At 39.0% G+C, this 5,610-nt stretch overlaps 1 pseudogene; it reads left to right on the top strand.

The window, feature by feature from the left end:
* Nucleotides 1-3,349: 3,349 nt before the first annotated feature.
* LOC106147027 lies at nucleotides 3,350-5,368 on the top strand (annotated as a pseudogene).
* The last annotated feature ends 242 nt before the right edge of the window (nucleotides 5,369-5,610 follow it).

Genomic DNA, 5,610 nt, shown 5'->3' with positions numbered 1-5,610 from the left:
GACACATTACATTGATGGAAGCATCCCTTGAACCTCATTTTTCTTTTTTTTTTGTACTGAGAATCGAACTCAGGACCTTGCATTTGCCAGGCAGGTGCTGTGTCACTGAGCTATATTCCCAGCCTAAACCTCATTGTTTTGACCTTCTGTCACCATATTTTTTTGGTTTTTGGTTTTGTTATTGTTTCTGTTTTGAGACAGGGTCTCACTATGTAGCCCACTCGACTTGAAGTCATGGCAATCCTAACTCAGCCTCCCAAGGGCTGAGATGACAAATTCCCTCAGTATAAAATCTACTTTTTCTCTTCTTGTGTCCTGAAACTTATTTTTAAATCCATCTTCCAAAATCTTGTCCCCATCTACCTCCCATCCTTTCCCATAAACACATACAACCTAGTTGCAGTTATACCTGCAATGCTCAAAAACTTGTTTTCGTACGTTGATACTAGATTGCCTTTGTGAAGAATAAAATCTTAAACAATTATATCAAAATTGATTTTACCATTAAAGGTAAAGTCATATTTTAGTATTAATTGTTATAAAGATTACTTCTTTCATTCACCTATGTCTCTTCCTGAAAAATACTTAGTTCTCTACTACTGTGGCAGAATAGTTAGATGAAATCCTCAAGATGATGCCACTCCTCCTTATCAGCAGATTTCAGCCTCTCCTGTATGTATTTGTTATGCTAATGAGTCAGAAGTAGCAAATGTGACAAATGTGAGTTTGAGTTCCCAGCATCTGGTAGAGTTCACCATAAAGATGAACAATCAAAATATCAAGTTCAAAGAATATTGCATTAAGAGTTGAATTATCTTTGTTTTCTGCCACTTACTGTGTATCTTGAATGAATCAACATCTCTGAGCTTCGGTAACATAATCCATAAAATGAAAATAATTAAGCCTACTCTGCCGACTACACTTTTATATTGAACCCACTGATGGATTCCCATAACACTCAGAATACAGTGTTATGGGAAGTGCCTCAAAATGTCCTTAGTGAAGTTACTTCCTTTGTAGTCCCTCTGATGGTTACTTATGCACCCCAAGCACATCTCTTCCAGTGCCTCCATCTCAGCGTGTTTCCTGCCTGGTGCTCTTGCTCTTATTGTCATTCCCATATCCCTCTCCCTTTTCCAGCTGCTTCATCCTCTGGGTTTGGGCTTAAATGGCTTTGAAGGAGGGTTCCTTACTATTCCTTTAAATATATTCTCTTCTCTCTACCTGACTGTACCACTTTTAAAATCACATATGGCCGGGCGTGGTGGCGCACATCTGTAATCCCAGCACTCCGGAGGCTGAGGCAGGAGGATCACTGTGAATTCAAGACCAGCCTGGGCTATAAAGTAACCTCAAGGCCAGCCTGAACTGCACAGTGAGACCCTGTCTCAAAAAAAAAAAAAAAAAAAAAAGAAAGAAAAAAAAAATCACAAAGGAATATTTAGTTCTTCATAGTGTTTATCATCACTGTAATTGTATATGAGGGTAGGAACCATATCTACATTATACACTGTTGTATTGCTGACTTCAGGGTGCAGGCTCAATATTGTTTCCAACTCAAAGAATGATACATACTCGAAAACAGCATAAGGAAACAAAATTATAGGCCAGTATGCCTCATGCTTATACGTGGAAAAACAACAAAACATTAGAAGTGTGTCCACACACCATAAATGTGATTATAATTTGTGACCAAGTGGATTTATCCCAGAAAGCAAAGGTTTTTTGGCATTTGAAAATCAATTAATGTAATGTACTATATTAATAGAATTATGGACAAAACCCATATTATTATCATGATGGAGGAAAAACAATGTCACCAAACTTCCTTGACCTGATAGGGAGCATCTGTGAATGGGAAACTTTCTTTCATTTTTTATGGTTTTTTTGTTTTTTTTCTGGTACCAGAAATCGAACTCACAACCTCGCGCTTGCCAGGCAGGCGCTGTGCGGCTGAGCTAAATCCCCAGCCCAGCAACTGTGAAAAAACAGCAATTAATACTATACTTAATGGTGAAGACTGAATGCTTTCCCTCTACTATTACGAACAAAACAAATATGTCATTCTGATTATTTGTATTCAACATTGTTTTGGAGGATTCTAGCCAATAAGATAAAAAGATATTAGTAAAGACAAAAAGATTGGAAAGGAAAAAGTAAGTTTTACTTGCAAATTTTTTAAAAAAACCTACTAGAATTTACAATGTAAGTTAGCAAAGTCATAATATGCTTGGTCAATATACAAAAATCAATTTTTAAACTTAATTTTTAATAGATACATAAAAACATAAAAATAGTGTATATTAATGGGGTACCATATAATATTTCAATACATGAATACATCGTGTGATGTTTAAATCAGGTTAAACATATCAAACTCCTCGAACATTTATCATTTCTTCATGGTGAAAACTTCCAAAATCCCTTCTTTTAGCTTTGTGAAATATATAATACATTATCATTATGTACGGTCCTACTGTGCAGCAGCACCCCCCAACTGCTTGCTCCTAACAATAAATTAGTACCCACGAGCAACCATTCCCATTCCATTCTCCAACTCGCTCTCCCTGGGCTCTGGTAGCCCCATTACACTCTCAACTTCTTCGAGCTCAACTTTTTTAGATTACACATTTGTCTTTCTGTGCCTGGCTTATTGCACTTGCCATAAAAACTTTGAGTTCTTTCCATGTTGCTGCTAATGGCAGAATTTAATTCTGCTTTACGGCAGAAGAGTACCCCATTGTGTATACAGGTCTGTCACAGCTTCCTCATCTACTCATCACGGATGGGCGCTTGCTCCCATTTCTCAGCTCTTGTGAATAGTGCCGCACGGAACATGAAGTGTAGATGTCTGTTCCACAGACCAATTTTATTGCCCTTGGATATATACCCTGTAGTGGAATTGCTGAAGCCCCATATGGTAGTTCTATCTTTATTTATTTTGAGGAATTTTGTACTGCTTTTGATAATGGCTGCATTAATGTCCATTCCCACCGACAGTGTACAAAGGTTTTTTCTACACCCCCTTCCAGCACCTATTATCTCAAGTGCTTTGACAACATTTCTACTGAGATGAGGTGATATCTCATTGTGGTAATTTCATTTCTATAACTTAGCAACAAACAATCAAAAAATGAAATTGAGACAGCGTTGCAGGCTCGAAGGGCAAACAGCGCGGTCACCTAACACCCCGCCCCCGCGCCGCTGGCAGCGGGGTCCCGGCTCCGGCTGCGCCCGCGCCCACGAGGCCAGCGCGCCTGGGGAACCCAGGCTGTGGCGGCGACGCAGACGTCCTGCGAGAACGCGCTGCGGCCTGCCGGCCCCGCCCCCTCCGCCGCCGGGGCCGCCATCTTTCTCTGGCTGCATGTGGGAGCGATCTCGCACACAGAGGTCTTTGTGGATATAGTTAATACCTTTAATCATTTAATTCCTGCTAAACACTTAGAAGACGCCCTGTCTCTAGCAACCTGGAGAATGAAGTCTGTGAGGATTTTAGTGCAAGTCAAGATGTTGGAGGACACACTGAAGAACATGCCCAGCGATAAGGATCCTATGCTAGTATCCGCAAGTAGGTTCTGTTTGCCTGTTTTGGATAGCAGTGATCCCAATTTCCAGATGTCTTGTTCAATAGGCTAGACCACTATGTTGCTGAGCACTTTTTAAATGAACGTCTACTTGGATAGAGACACGGACTAGATAATTTATTGAGGTTCCTTCTAACCCCTAAAATGAAGCTAGTTAACATTTGTATAGTGCTCTAAAGCTTAGAATGAGTTGTCATAATTCAACTCGATTCTCACAATAACCCTTGAGTTGGTGGTCTTGAGGATGTTATGGATGAAGGCTAAAGTGGAAATGATACCACGGATGAAGAATTGATTTTACCTAACAGAAATGTGAGGGACAAAGTAAAGGAAAACTCAGAGAGATCACCAAGAAAATAACCTCGTTTAATGGTAGAAGAAAAACAAAAAGTTTGCATCAAAGCAGAATTGCCAAGCGTTCAAATGCCGCACTGTTCAACACACACACAAAAAAACATCAGGGAAGACTGTATCTGCCCCTAAGGCATGGGTGAAACAACCAGAAAGATATCAGGTTAAAGAGGAAGATTGTACATCACTGTAACCTGAGTACCAGAAGGAGAAACCGGCGTACTAGACAAATTGAAGGGGTGCCGCAAGTATCAGTGACTTCAAGTCAATTCAGTGTCATCTTGCCCTGATATGAAGGTTGATGCTGGATTGGATTCCAAGCATAAGTGTAATAATCTGGGAGATGCCAGTATGCTCTCTCTTGAGTTAAATTGTCCACTTCTTTCAGAGACTTGTGTTCTTACTGAAGAAAAGAAAAATGAAGCTCTGATGGAATGTAAAATTAAGACATAGAAACCCATTGTTAAGTTTTGAGATAAAGGGGAAGATGAACAGAATGATTCCATTTCAGGTAAAATACATGAAGACCATTAAAGAAAGGAGAGCAAATGAAGGATCTGAACAAGAATCAGAGAAGTTAGTAAAATCATCCCATGAAGATGTCCAAATTTTGGGGGAACCTGAATCTTCTGGTATTTCTGGTGATATTGCTTGTATAAATGCAGATGGCACAGAAAAGCATCTTGTAGGTTTATCTAGCTCGGTGGATGCGGCGACTGAATGTAATTTGGAAGTGAATATCACGGATGTTGATAAAGCTGAGAACTTTCTTCAAAGAAATAAAATGGAGCTATTGTACTATTGTGAAGACACAGTCTATTGGCACAGTTAAAGAGCACTGAGTTTAATACATCAAAATTAGAGGTGGTTGATACAAATGCCTTTGAACCAGAAGATAATATTTTAGAAAATGCTGTTTGTGATGTACCTGACCAAATTTAATACAGTTGAATATTATTGAAAGTATTAAAATGGAGGTTCAGGAACCACAAACCTTTAGAATGATGGAGGCAGCCAGTCAACTGTTGTTTCTTGTGTAGAGTCAAAAAAACATAAAATCCAAACATACAAAATCTGTAACTCATTCTAAGCAAAGCATGACCACAGGTACTCCAAAGAAAATTGTTGCAGCAAAGCATGTAATAGTGCACAACAGAACTAATGTCGAAAGTGTGAAACAAAATGCTGATTAACGAGAATCCCAGTGAAATTTTCATAAGCCAGTTAAAGTGAGAAAAAAAAATTAATGAGGAACCAGAGGCTCAAAGTTGTAATTCTGGAGTTAGGGCTGTGAAAAATCAAGCCTGTGGGGAGATGAGCTGTGGGAAGCAGCTTTGGGGAGAGTAGGGAGCATTGTACTTGAGATCCCAGTCCTGAAAAACTGAGCTTGAAAGAAAATGTGGGGCATTATAAAATGTAGAAAAACATTTTTAAAGCTCTTAAACAACTGATTTCTTCATTAAAGTAAAATTTTACTAATTGAATTCTCCAAACAACTTTGCTGCAAGCCTTTAATACAGGAGTGAAACAAACTTTCAGAGGGTGATTGTGTGTGTGTGTGTGTGTGTGTGTGTGTGTGTGTGTTCACCTCCTTTCTGGTACCCTGCTTTCTCTGAATTTTTAATATGCCTGTGTAAAACTTTTAAAAAATTATGCAGTGTCTATAAATAAAAAT

This window comes from Chinchilla lanigera, unplaced genomic scaffold (assembly GCF_000276665.1).
Source record: "Chinchilla lanigera isolate Chin_1 unplaced genomic scaffold, ChiLan1.0 scaffold00111, whole genome shotgun sequence".
Lineage (NCBI taxonomy): Eukaryota > Metazoa > Chordata > Mammalia > Rodentia > Chinchillidae > Chinchilla > Chinchilla lanigera.
This window is presented reverse-complemented; position numbering and strand designations above follow the sequence as displayed.